Genomic DNA, 13,606 nt, shown 5'->3' on the forward strand with positions numbered 1-13,606 from the left:
GAAGGCTTTTCAACTGGTGATTTCTCCCTACCTTGAAGAAAACTCATTTGAAAATATTATTTCCAACTGCCTCAGGCATATTATCCTTTTCTCTTTGAAGGCATCTTCCAAAATATTCCTCTCCCCGTTTGAAAAGCAACAGGGAATAAATGTATAGTATTAAATATGCAGCAGTTTGTCACTCCCGTTGCCCCACCCCAGTTACTGCAATAGAAAATGTCTGGGACACATACATTAAGTGGTAGATTCAATCATCGTAGTGAATATTATGAAGTGAATATTATGAACGAAAAAAGGCTTCATCCATTCCTCAGAGAAAGGTGTTCGGTTCCCAAAAAGTTAAACATTATTTCAGAGCAAAAGGAAACAATTTATTTTAAATATAAACTCTGAATTGACAGGCACTTGTAAGGTTGGTTGTTCCCTTGGGTAGAGGAGAGAGAGTTCAGACCAGAGCTTTGCTATTACAGCCTCGGGCACGTCACCTAAATTTCTTTGAACCGCTGTCCTAGCTTAAGATTTTGGACCAAGGAGCTTTGAGATTCTTTCATCTTTAAAATTCTGTAGTTCTATGATTACGTTGTTTTATTATGATTCTGTTGATTTCCTCGTCTCTAGGAGGGAGGTAACTCGTCTCTGGGCGTGTAACTTGCGCTGAATTATCAACGCAGAGGTGAGTGAACTTCACAGTTACGGGATTTTGGACTGTAGAGATGCACTTGGAAAATTTCCAAGAAAGTCCTTTTCTCCTCTTTTAAACTGATTTTAGTTTACTTGACTAGTATGCGGGAGCGGGAAGGTCCTATTTTAGGTTGGGATTGTTCCCTTGACTAAGCGTTTCCTCTTTCCTTTCCTTGGACGCAAAAAACAAACCAAACCAAACCAACCAAAAAAAAAAAAAACCACCCAAAAACAGATCCTTAAGAGGTGGAAGGAGAAATTGTGATTACGGGAACTCGAAAAACCTGTAAAATCCCGCTTCCGCATTTTAATCCTCTCTTTGGGTGGGGGGATGTCTTTAGGATTTAAAAAATACTTATTTTTGGCAAGGCGGGCCCAGAGTGAGGTTCAGGACAGCAGAGACGGCGCGGACCGAGGCTCCTTCCGCGGTAGGGTTAGCGAGAGGGCGGCTTCGGGTCGGATCTACGCCGGTCGCCGGGCGGTCTCGCAGCCTCGGACGAGGGCGCGGCTGCGGGCGGGCGGGCGGGCCCGGGGAGGGGCTTCCAGGAGGCGCGGGGCCCAAGCCAAGCGGGGCCGCCCGGGCTCGGCGCGCTGCGCGGCCGGGCGGGCGGTGGCGCTGCGGAGGCGGCGGCCGAGGCCGGCGGGCGCGGAGGAGGGGCCCGAGAGTGAGGCGGCGGGCGGGCGGCAGCTGCCTTCGTGACGACTGCCGGCAGCGCTGCGACCTTAGGAGACCGAGGCGCGGGCCCCCCGGTCGCCGCCTCTCCCCGCGTTCTCCTCCTCTCCCGGCAGGGGCGTCAGGAATGGGCCCGAACCGCCGCGGGCCCCGCACCCTGCGCTGTCCGTAGGCCCCAGCAGTCGGGGGCCGGCCGGCCGGCCTCATTCCCTGGCCCTAGCCAAGCCGCCCCCACCCCAATCCCCGCGAGGGAAGATGAGGGAGACGGGCTCGGCGCTCAGCAGCCCGAGCAGCACCAGCAGCAGCGGTCGGGGGAGGGTGTTCCGCCGTTTCCTCTCAGCCGCCAGGACAAGATGGCAGCGGCCGCGGAGAGGGGCTGAGCCCGGGCTGGGTGGTGCCGCCTGCTGAAGCGCCTAGTTCCCTGTCCGCGGCGCGGCCCCGCACCCGCCCCGGACATGCTCAGGGCTGCGGCCGCCCGGAGAGGGGAGAGTGCAGGCCTCTAGAAGGTAAGGCAGTAGGGGAGGGGGCGAGAGGGCGGGGGGACCGGCACCGTTCGCGGCCCGTGGGACCCTCGTCCGGAACCCGCGGGCTCCACACCCCGCACGCGTCGCGCGTCGTGTACCCCCGGCCAGCCTCTCCTGCGCCCCTGGGCTCCTGAGGCCCGGGCGGCTCCTTGCCGGAGGCCGCCGGGCGCGGGGGCCGCGCGTGGTTGCTGCGTGCGGTGGCGCAGACTCCGGGAAGCCACGCTTGGGCCGGTCCGGGCCCGGCCGGGCGGCCCCGGCCTCTCCCTGCCAGGGTTGCGCAATGGCTCTTCCCAGCAACCGAAGTTTTGTTTAGTCCCACAGGGGGGGCCTCTTCCCCCACCGCCACCCTAGGCCGTAACTACGGGTACCTCTTGTTTTTCATTAAGGGGAACAAACAAACACGCACGCACGCACGCTCGCAGCTTGAGCGCCCCGGTCAATGGCTGCGTCCGTGTCTTTGAGGCCCAGTCGTCAGCGTCGCCGAGCGGCGGGTTTAGAGGGTGGCAACTCGGGGGACTGGAGTGCGTGTGATTGTTGGGGAGGAGAAATGCGATCCGCCCGCTCGGCGTCCCCTGCCGCGGCGGGAGGAAGGCGTGGCGGCCGCGCAGCTGGGCTGTTGCCGGCTTCTCTGGTTACGCTTCTCTTCGTGGCGCTGGGAGAGCTCGCGGATAGACTTCGAAGGAGAATGTGTGTTTTCCTGTCTGGAGGGAGACGGCTGTTTTAAAATGGTATGTGGCTCTCGGCGAAGCCTGTTCTTCCCCATTTTTATCTCCACTGGAGGAATTGCGCTAAAGGGTGTGTGCATAAATTACCTTGGACCTGTTACAGAGTAGTCATAACACGTTCAGCCCTTGAACTGTGTTTTCGCAATCTCTTGCTGCCCTGTTAGAATTTATTTTTCCACCTGTCAGTTCTTTGTTTCTAATTCTATTAGCAACAGTGAAGTTTTCCAAATTATTGTCCAATTTACAGGCAAAGCTTGTGGTTGGTTCTGTTGTCAACTTTGGTGACTCTCCGGTACAGGGTAAAAAGTTCCCTGGTAAACCCGTCTGTGCTGTGCTTCTATGTAGTAGTTTGGAAAATCGGCTAAAAATTTTCCGTCTTGTTTTAGATACTTGCTTGTTAACGGTAGCTTCTTAAGTGGGAGTGCTTTTATATCCAAGCCATTTCAGTTTATTTCAAAGTTTTAATTGTTGGGTGCTTTAAAGTTTTAGAGGATCCCTTTTTGATCAAATAATTGATGAAAACTTTTGAGCCAGATTGGTGGGTTTTGTTGGTTATTCAACTAAAGTATTTTAATCCTACATTCTCATGTAATTTTTCAGAAACTGGGCAAACCTCACCATATGTTTGATAAGTCTAGATTCTGCTTCTGTTTGCAAGTGCAGTGCTAATTTTATACAATGAGCCATGATAAGGTTTTGATAGGTCATGATTAAACTTAGTAATTAAGTAAACAAAATATGACTGACATAGTTTTTATAAAAAACAGCTTTTATAGATTATTGGTTGTTTTATGCCTTTATGCCACTTAAGGGAAATTGAAATGTAACCAACCAAATTAGGTTCTTTGCTTTTAATCAACAAGGTATTGCTTGGTTTATTTATGGATGTATTCATGAAGTATAGGGAACTTTTATTTATGAAATATAATGCTCAACCTGTTTGAGGTTTATTTTTATTTTATTTTTGAAACATTTGTTTTTAATTTGTGTTAAGGTAGAGGAGTGCTGAAGTATATGAGATTTTGGACATTTCATTGTTTTTTTGTATTTTCAGAAAATTAAATAACTTTTATTCTACTCTAGGGAATATGTTTTCTAAACAAAATTGTTTAGAGGCTTAGATTAAAACTGTGTTTTAAAAAGGTAAAATGAGCTTGAAATCTAGAACAGAACCAGTTATTAAATGTTTCATATTTATATTTGGACATTGCTGACTACAATAGCTAAACATGTATTAGGCAAGCAGCTCATAACATGGTGAGCCAGTCTTAGTTTATTGTCACAATACTTTTTCCATTGAACTAGTCATTATCTTGTTTATAAACCAGCCATTGGCTTCTGGGCATGGAGTTTTAGAGTCACATAAAAGTGGATGGTTTTTATGAGCTAATTCTTGTGAACATGCTTGAAAAGAAGCTTTAGATCATACTATTTTAATTTTTTGGATGTTCTATCATAGGGTACCATAAGACAAGGTACAAATTACAGGTCTAGATTGCTGTAGCTAGTATGGCAGGTCATAGAGTATTTGTTTAATGCAAGGTATTGAAAGCCTTTTTCCTTGCAACTTAAAATAGCAACAGCTGTCAAATGAACTTTGTGATTGAGCCTTTGTTTTAAATATTTGATGCATGAACACTGCAGGCATATATAATGGAAGGGAGGAATTGGAATACATTCATTTCAGAATGCTGAAATATTGTTTCCCGAACTTGTTTCATATCCATTGAATGGAATACTTGGGTTTGCATGTTGTTTTCTGTTTGAATGTTAGAATGACTTACTCTGGTAACTTTTGAAGTTAACTTTCTTAATATGTTGTTCTGATTGCAGCAGTTCAGCAAGGGTGATGATATGGTAGATTAGAATTGAATTATTGGTTAATTCAAAGACATTAAAAACGTAGTTTCTATTGCTACTGTACATTTGAGTTTGGAGCTGAAAAGATGTCATGGCATTATTTAGATTTAAGAGTATTCTAAAGAACTTTGAAATTCTCCATATTTAAAATATTCCTCCAGAGTTATTGCCTCTTAACTATTGTAGTACACAGAGTAACTTTTTATGATTATATTGTTGCTGCCGAAAGAAATGTTCATGTAAAATTTCTGGTTTTGCAGAAATTTCCTAATGCCTGAAATTGAGACTGGCAATGTGGCATGTTTAACTTGGAAGTTACTTTTGAAGACAAACTACTAGAACTTTCTTAAAATGGAGGAATTATATCAGTGTCTTTTATTACTTTTTAAAAGGTGCCCTCCCCCCATGCAAGTTACTGAAAATGTGGGTAACCCTTTCTATATGATACAAATGCAGGTTTAAATAAATCATTTTAAATGTCCTTCCTGGTTATGGATCCAGCTGCTTAAAAATGTGTATCTTGCCTAGTATATTTAGGCACTTGACTTAAGTAGAATAGGGATATATATATCCCTAAACTAAACGTTTAGTTGCAAGAGACCAGAGTTCATTTTGAATGTGGAGATTTTGAGGATAGCCAGAGCACTCACTTATGTGAAGGAAATACAGTCTACTTCTTTTGGTTGGATTGGTATAATAAAGAGGGAAAACAATATTAGTGTGCTGCTTCTGTAGCTTTGTTTTTGCCATTCTTTTGGACCTTATCCTAATACTTGTTAGGATCAAGTCAGAATAGGTATTTGGAGGATGTATGTTACAAATTTTACCTAAATGTTTGTCCAATTAGACCTTGACCTATTTAGCAGATCAGGCTGTTTTCCTCAGTTAATACTTGGCCATATGACATTACACAAAGGCAACATACTGCTGCCTTGATTCTGAGGTACACCACTGCTATGTTAGGGACCTAGAGCCTCTGCCCTTACTACTTGTGTGAACATTAAGAGAATTGGATGAGTACTGGAAATACTTAAATTTGGGGTGGCATTTGTGGTTTGGGGACAGTTAAGTATTTGAACTGATTTCCTTTTTTTTTATATTTAGTAGTTAATGACAAGTCAGTACTTTAGAAAACTTTTTTCTAAAGGGAAGTCTTTGAAATGACACAAATCAAGGACAATATTTTTTACCTTAAATGTTTGTTACTTTGACCCAAACAATTTCTTAAATTTTCTGACAGTGAGAATTTTTCCTTCCTGGGGGAGACTGAGTGGGAGGGAAAGTTGTGGGCAGGTAAGGTAGAGGAAGCTGGTCACAGTTGGGGAAGAGGTTGGTTTAAATTGAGAGACTTAGAAATCTGTTTGAGTTAAATGTTTTTAGTTGCGAGAGACCAGAGTTCACTTAGTTATAAAGTCAATGAAATATTGTGGTAGCTTGTGGGAAAGATTTTAAGTGCTGTGACACTTGCTAAATGATCAGTCTCTGAAACAATATATTTATCATCATTCACCAGCTTTTAAAATTTTCTTTTCCTTTCTTGCCTCCCCTTCTCTTTGTGTTCTTTGTTTCTTCAATCTAAGACTTTTCCTTAATGTAGAATTTAGGGAAGATAAATTTTCTATACAATTAAAAAAAAATCTTGCAGGCCTAACTTGAAATCAGAAGTGTGAAGAGTATGGAACATACTATTAAAATGAGTTTGATTTATAGGAATGATTTTTCTAGTTTTTGGAGATACTTAAAAATAAAGGTGCATATAATAAATGAATCTAGGTTTGTCAAATTGAATTAAACCCCAGATTTCTCTGTCACAGTCCATTTTTACCTTCTGAGATAAACGTCTTTTAAAGATTCCAGGTACACTTTTCATGTTACAGTTTATTTGCTGCTTTGTCATTTTTTTTATACAAAAAGATTACACCTAAAATAAGTGGAGATTTAAAAAAACAATGTAAAGGGAATGTAGTAAGAAGTTATGCTTTTTCCTTTAGGTAAGGGTGTAAATTGTGAAAGACTTGATTCTTTGGTATAACTCTTGGTTACATTGAAAATAAAGGATTCCCAGGGGTGGTTAGACAAGTTCTTTTTTTATTTTGCGTAATTGTTAATGCTGAAAGACCTTTTCCAATAAAAAAATTGTTTAGATTTGATAGATATTGAAATAATCAGATGAATAAATAGAATGAGTCATTCCCCTCCCTCCTTTAAAAATTTTGTAGCTTTTTATTAATAAATTATATTATTTATGGCTGACCAAGAAAATTGTCTTTCAGATTTGATAGAAAATATGAAACTGGGCTGCATTGGACTAGCCAGTTATATAGATGGTCCCCAGCTTAAAATGGTTTAACTTAAGGATTCTGTGAAAGTGATAGGCATTCATTAGAAACCATCCTTCAAAATTTGAATTTTGATCTTTTTGCAGGCTAGCAATATGCAGTATGATACTCTCTTGTGATGCTGGGCAGTAGCAGTGAGCCACAGCCCTCAATCAGTCACATGATCAGGAGGGTAAACAGCTGATGAACTAAAAACCATTCTGTTTTTCACTTTCAGTGCAGTATTCTGTGAATTGCATTGAGAAACAGCACTTTATCATAAAGTACTGGCTTTGTGTTAGATGATTTTGCCCAACTGCAGGTCAGTGTTAGCGTTCTGAGCACATTTAAGGTAGGCTAATGATGTTTGGTAGGTTAGGTGTATTAGATGCATTTTTGACTTGAAATGTTTTCAACTAAACAGTTCTTTTTGTGATGGGTTATGATGTCACCCCATTGTAAGTCAAGGAAGATCTTTTAGAAATTTAAAAAAGTATTTGACTTACTAAAAATAAAATTTATATTAACCTCAAATCCTTTAACTTCTCCCTACTTTGTTGCATATTATTCTAGATTAAGCAAAATATTTTATGGTTTATATAAAACTAAATAGTAAACTTTGAAGCCTTTGCAGAAAATAACTTGCTTAGAAAATCTTTCTACTGTATAAGGCAGTTATATAAGGGCCTAAAAATATCATTTGTGTAAATTTTGACTGTGTGTTATCTGTTTAATAATACAAAGAAAGTCTTGTAGGTTTGGTAAACTATATGACTTTAGATATATAATGCTATAGTCTTAAATAGTTAATAAGTTAGATCGAGTGATAACATTTGAAAAGTGAACCTGACTTTTTAGAGACATTTCCTCTAAAGTATAATTTAAATTAATACTTCTGAGGGCTTTATATATGTAATCTATTACAACTTCTGTTGACACCAAAAAGGGCATAAAGTCATAAAATAACAATGAAAATTACAGGTGCGTATATCACATAACCTATAACTATGGTGCTGTGCTTCATTATATTCTCAAAATAAAACAATATGTTTTGGCCCAATTTGTAATCAGTTTCAATGGAGATGGTACAAGTATCTGTGCAATATATTAGTTGTAGTTTTGTATTTTAAGTTAAAAATAAGAATAGTGTTGGGTTAAAAAAATACTAGATTTTTTAATCTGGTAAATACACTTTAAATATTTTTCTGGTAGCTAGATCACAGATACCACAAATAAATGAAATTTTATTATGGCAAGTAAAATAATGATAAAATGTGTGTTTAGAAACTATTTTATATAGTATGTATATATTTGAATATCTGCTGAGTACAAAGTACTATGTTGTGAATGAAGACAGTTAAGACACGCTTCCTGCTTTGAGCACTTAGTGAGATTAGCTAAGTACTATAAATTTTCTTGTATATGTGTATGTGAGTGGAAAACACCAAGAAAAATAATGATTTAAATACAGCATGTTCAGGTTTCTTAAGGTTGTTCATTTCATTTTGTTAAATATGAAATATTTAAATGACTAATATTTGAAATATCAGGATAGTTCAGCCTCTTAAAGATGTGTGTTAATATTCACTGTGCTTGTGTTTAAAGCCAAAAATACCAACAAAAATTCTGTGTATCTTATTTTTGTGATAAGCTTTTCCATTAAGTCTAACCAGTTTAAGTTTGCCTTGTAGAGACATGTTAATTCAAATCGAAGGGGGAGACCATAATTCTCAAATATGGTTAATAATCCAGTTCTCTTTTCTCTCATGGATTTTCTTTCTGGATATGCACAATTCATACATTGCTGTAAAATTCTTATAGGTTTGCCTTTTCTAACTATTACTATCTTTCTTCTAAATTTGGAATGCAGAGCTCTCCAAACTTCATTCCTATACAAATCTGTGGAAATAGAAAGTGAAAACAGAATATAGATAAAATTCCATCTTAAGGTACTTTTTAAAGAATATTGCAATTCTAGCTATAATTTAATTTAAACTATTATACAAAGGGGTATTATTTGCATATTTAATTAATGTAAAGCAAAAGTATATTTACAGAGGTGCAAATATACAGACGTATATTTAAAGAGGTACAAATTTCCAATTATAAAATAAGTTAGTCTTGGGGATGAAAGTACAGCATAGGGAATACAATCAGTGATATTATAATATCTTTGAATGTTGACAGGTGGTAACTACTATGCTTACCGGGGTGAACATTTAATATGTAATTCTCAAGTCATTGTGTTGTCTACCTGAAACCAGTATAATATTGTATATCAACTATATTTCAATTTTAAAAAGTATTTTTAACTTGGAGTCCTTAAAGCAGTTAATGCAAAGGGCAAGTACTGTGTTGCATTGCCCTTATTATAATTGTGTATGGTATATTCTTAATGAAACTTGAGAATTTGGTGACATTTTGATATTAAATGTGTACTTAATATTGAATTCTGTTTGGAAACTTTTGGTGTTAGGGACTAGAACATAATTGGTTTGCCAGTAGCTTTTGAGTAGAAAATAGTTGGAATGTTTGCCTTGTGAGTTGCCCTTTCTAAGCCTAGTGTGGTATTTCTGAAATTGTTTCTGGTGGCTACTCTGTAACCAGAGTATCTCTTTAAAGTATCTCACATCTGAAGGTATATTCAGCTTGAAATTGTTTCCCATTAATCTGATTGGACGAACACGAAGTATATCTATTTAAACCTTAGGAGGTAACTTAATAACATTACATTTTGGGGAAAGGTTACATTAAAAAATCTAAAGTATCTGAACTATTCATTCATGTCAGAGACCATATTTTAAAGGTTTTTTTTATATCCCCTTAAGTGCCTAATACACATTGGGGAATCAAATATATTGTAACAGTAATCAAATACAGGCAAGCCACACTCTGCTTACATTCTTTTTAGTCAGAGTATAGCATCTATTGATAAGTTTGACACCCATCTGACCAAGCACTTGTGAATGTGTCGTATACACATTTGACTTCTCAAAACCCTACCCTACCCCTCTTTAATTCTTTTATTCTAGCAGATAAATCTGTTTCTTCCCTAGAGGTCAATAGGCACGAACTTCTTCCAGATTGTCAACCTTTCAGTAAATGTAACTTCTACCAATATGCACTTCGTGTTTTCAGTACTCTCTCAAGGAAGGAAACATCTTCTCCCCTCCAATATTGCCCACAGTATTCTCTGTTGTGGGATTCATCCTGAATTGTGTTTCTCAATCTTTTTGGCCTGCCCAGTAACTTCAAGTTCCCCCTTTTTCTTGAGCTTTTAAAAATGGCCAGGTAGGTGGGATTGTAAGCAGACATCTTTTAATAATGCCTCCTCATATCTGTGTACCTATCTTCCCTTTTATTTCTTTTCTTCCAAACTTCTTAAATGTGTCCTCTAGTGTCTACTTGAATTTCTATTCACTTCTTAGTCCTTAGCAGTTTAGCTCTGACCATGCTAACTCTAGTGAAATTATTCCTACTAAGCTCTCCAGTAGTTTTCTTTTTATTCATAGTTTAACTTATTCCTCCAGGGAATTGCATCCATAGTATACTATACTCAGTTCTGAACTTTCAGCTCATCTTTTGAGCTGAATATTGATTTCCATATTTTTCCTCCACAGGTAGCTGAAATGGAATTGATTATTTTATTTCCAACTCTGTTCCTTTCTCTTTAGTATTTTACTCATTTTTATTGCAGTTTATGTTTGAAACCTTAAATCTTAAAATATTTGTTTCTGGTGGATTCATTAAAAAACAAACAAACAGCTCAGTTACATTTTGCCAGCAGTTTGCCAACTTTTTTTTATTCCATGGGATCAAGTCTCCTTTTTTGGAAATCCATAGGAAGAAAATTAAGAATGTATAAAGCTATTTAGATGAAAACGTTCATTACAGCTTTATGTAAGTATAGTGGAAAAATTGGAAAAAAGTTCAGCAAATTGTAATATACAAATACGGTAGAATATTATGTTCCTATTCAAAATAATAGTTAAGATATCCTAAAGAGAACAAATTGGCATATCAAGTTATACATGTATTATGGTTACACACATATAGTAAAATGTACATTAGAATGACTGGAAGGAAATAGGCTCCTTTTTCCTGAATATCTTATAATTTATAACAATAGGGTAATTTATGAATTATTTGCTTATTGAAATTCCACCTCATCCTGGAGTGAACAATGTATATATTTTCATATTTTTATGGCAAAATGTGTTAAATTTCACATTAGTCTAGTCTACCCATTTTAGTAGTCTGATTCTAGGTAATGGTAATGGCTTAATGATGATTTTTACTGTTTCACTTTGCAGGGTTTTGATGAATAAATAACATTTTAACTTAACATTGTTGCAAAATGACTTTGGCATATTCATCATGTGTAATTCATATGTAATCATTTCTTCTATGTCTGAGATTCTATCTTCTTATGCAAATGCCCTGAAAAATGACATGAAGTCAGTTTTGGCCAATAAGAGATTTTTATTGTCTTCTGAGAATAAATTTCCTATCAGTGAACTGTAACTACTTTGTGGCTATTTTCGGACATACCATTAAGCGTATTTTTCTTTTTTTTATTCCATGGGATCAATAGCTAGCATTAATGTATTTAATGAACTTAAAATGTACTAGCTACTACTCATGCAACTTCAAAGTGAATTAAACTTTCATAATCATCTTTTTATATGTTGAATGCATTAAAAAGTTTCTTTACCCAGCCAGATAATTCTGAATATGTTTTTCTTGTTACAGTTCTGATACATATAACTTTATAGTATCATGTATGGCAGTATGGCTTTTTACACTACTGTAAAAATTTTTTTCAGTGTTTCTGTGGGGCTTGTAGCAGAAGAAATATTTATGTGACCCTTGCTAGGTCCATATAAATCTGCAGTTTCAGTGCACAGGTGATTACAAGCAACCCAACAATGTGTTACTTTAAAAAGTTAATGATTAGAGGTAGTCAGTGCCAAACAGAAGCAGTTCTAATTTGTAAGAATTAAGTGTCCTTTCTTTGACAGTACTGTTTTGAAAAGCTGCTTGTTTTCTTTTCCTCTTTAGGTCTTTATGAATTACATTATTCTTAGTTTTTTTCTGACTTTCCTATGGAGACCTGTTACAAATCTCTGCCCTGTCCCCTTCCTCAAATTTGTCATGAGAATAAGAAACCTTTATTTTTCTTAACATGTTTTCATTTCTGTGCCTTCTGTTGTTTGACTGGAGAGTTTCCAGAAGCACAGGATTTCCTGAAGCCATTGTGAAAGACCATCCTCAGCTCACAAGATATTTATGACAGTTAAAATTTGAAACTTAAAAAATATACTTTCTGCATCAGAAATGTTTTTGAAGGTACTTCACTAAATTCCTTAAAAAAGAGCATTTATGTAAAGTGGCATATCTGACAAGTAAATATGGATAAAGAGAGAACATAATTGTGGTGGTGGGGAAACAAACTTTGAATTTAGCAGCATAGGTCACATCCGGACCATAGAGGATCTTAACAGAATTTGGAAAGAGCAAGTAGTTGATGTATTTGTTCCAGTTTATTTTTTCAAGTCCTGAAATATCTTTTCCATAAAGATTTCTCAAAGCTAAAAAGTACTATAAATCAAGCTTACGCGGCTGTAGATAATTGTCTTTTCAGCTCTTACAAATGCAGAATTATTATTTGTGTGGGTATGGGAGGGGGCAGCTACCATTGTCACTCCACTGGTTTTTTGACTTAATTTTTTTGTGATATACATTACTCTAGAGTGATAGTTCTCTTTCAGTAATAAATATAGAATGTTGGACTATTGGAAATACAAAATGAGAATCTATGGTGGCCCATAAATTTGAAAAGTTTCGTAGAACTTCACCTTTGATTCTATAAATGTTCATTTAGAACTTTGAATCATTATCTCTCAGACAAATCTTGTCAGCAGAATTTTTTTCTTTATATTACTTTGTCAGCAGTGAACATCTGATCAAATTATTAATCTAAGATTTAACTTCCTTTGTTGATTTGAGTTATTTCAGAGGTAGGTTAGGTTAGGAGGTGTTCTGGTAAGGATATTTGACTTTTACCTTTTTAGTCTTTTTTTTTTTTTTTCATAGTTTGCATTAGGGTTTATTCTTGGTGTTACACAGTCTATGTTTAAAAAAAAATAAGACTTTAATTTTTACAGCAGTTTTAGGCTCACAGCAAAATTAAGGGAAAGGTACAGAGATTTCCCATGTTATCTCCTAGCCCCTGCACATGTGCAGCACCCATCTTATCAGCATCACCCACCAGAGTAGGACTTTTTTTTTTTTTTTTTTTTGACAGGGCATCTCTCATATTTATTTATTGATCAAATGGTTGTTAACAACAGTAAAATTCTGTATAGGGGACTCAATGCACAATCATTAATCAACCCCAAGCCTAATTCTCAACAGTCTCCAATCTTCTGAAGCATAACGAACAAGTTCTTACATGGTGAACAAGTTCTTACATGGTGAATAAGTTCTTACATGGTGAACAGTGCAAGGGCAGTCATATCACAGAAACTTTTGGTTTTGATCACGCATCATGAACTATGAACAATCAAATCAGATATGATTATTCATTTGATTTTTATACTTGATTTATATGTGAATCTCACATTTCTCCCTTATTTATTTATTTATTTTTAATAAAATGCTGAAGTGGTAGGTAGATGCAAGATAAAGGTAGAAAACATAATTTAGTGCTGTAAGAGGGCAAATGTAGATGATCAGGTCTGTGTGTATAGACTAAGTATTAATCCAAGCTAGACAAGGGCAACAAAACATCCACGCATGCAGAAGATTTCTCTCAAAACGGGG

General features: G+C 37.5%; 1 protein-coding gene across 3 annotated transcripts in view; it reads left to right on the top strand.

The window, feature by feature from the left end:
• The first annotated feature begins 1,327 nt into the window (after positions 1-1,327).
• HIPK3 (homeodomain interacting protein kinase 3) overlaps positions 1,328-13,606 on the top strand; it is a 122,198-nt gene continuing 109,919 nt past the window's right edge. Inside the window, exon 1 of one of the 3 annotated variants that reach the window (XM_036891924.2) lies at positions 1,328-1,860. The gene's annotated coding sequence lies outside the window, so the exon portion shown is untranslated. The other 2 variants (XM_036891926.2, XM_036891925.2) reach the window with 2 other exon arrangements.

The sequence above is a fragment of the Manis pentadactyla genome, chromosome 9 (genome assembly GCF_030020395.1).
Source record: "Manis pentadactyla isolate mManPen7 chromosome 9, mManPen7.hap1, whole genome shotgun sequence".
In the NCBI taxonomy this organism is placed as follows: Eukaryota; Metazoa; Chordata; class Mammalia; order Pholidota; family Manidae; genus Manis; species Manis pentadactyla.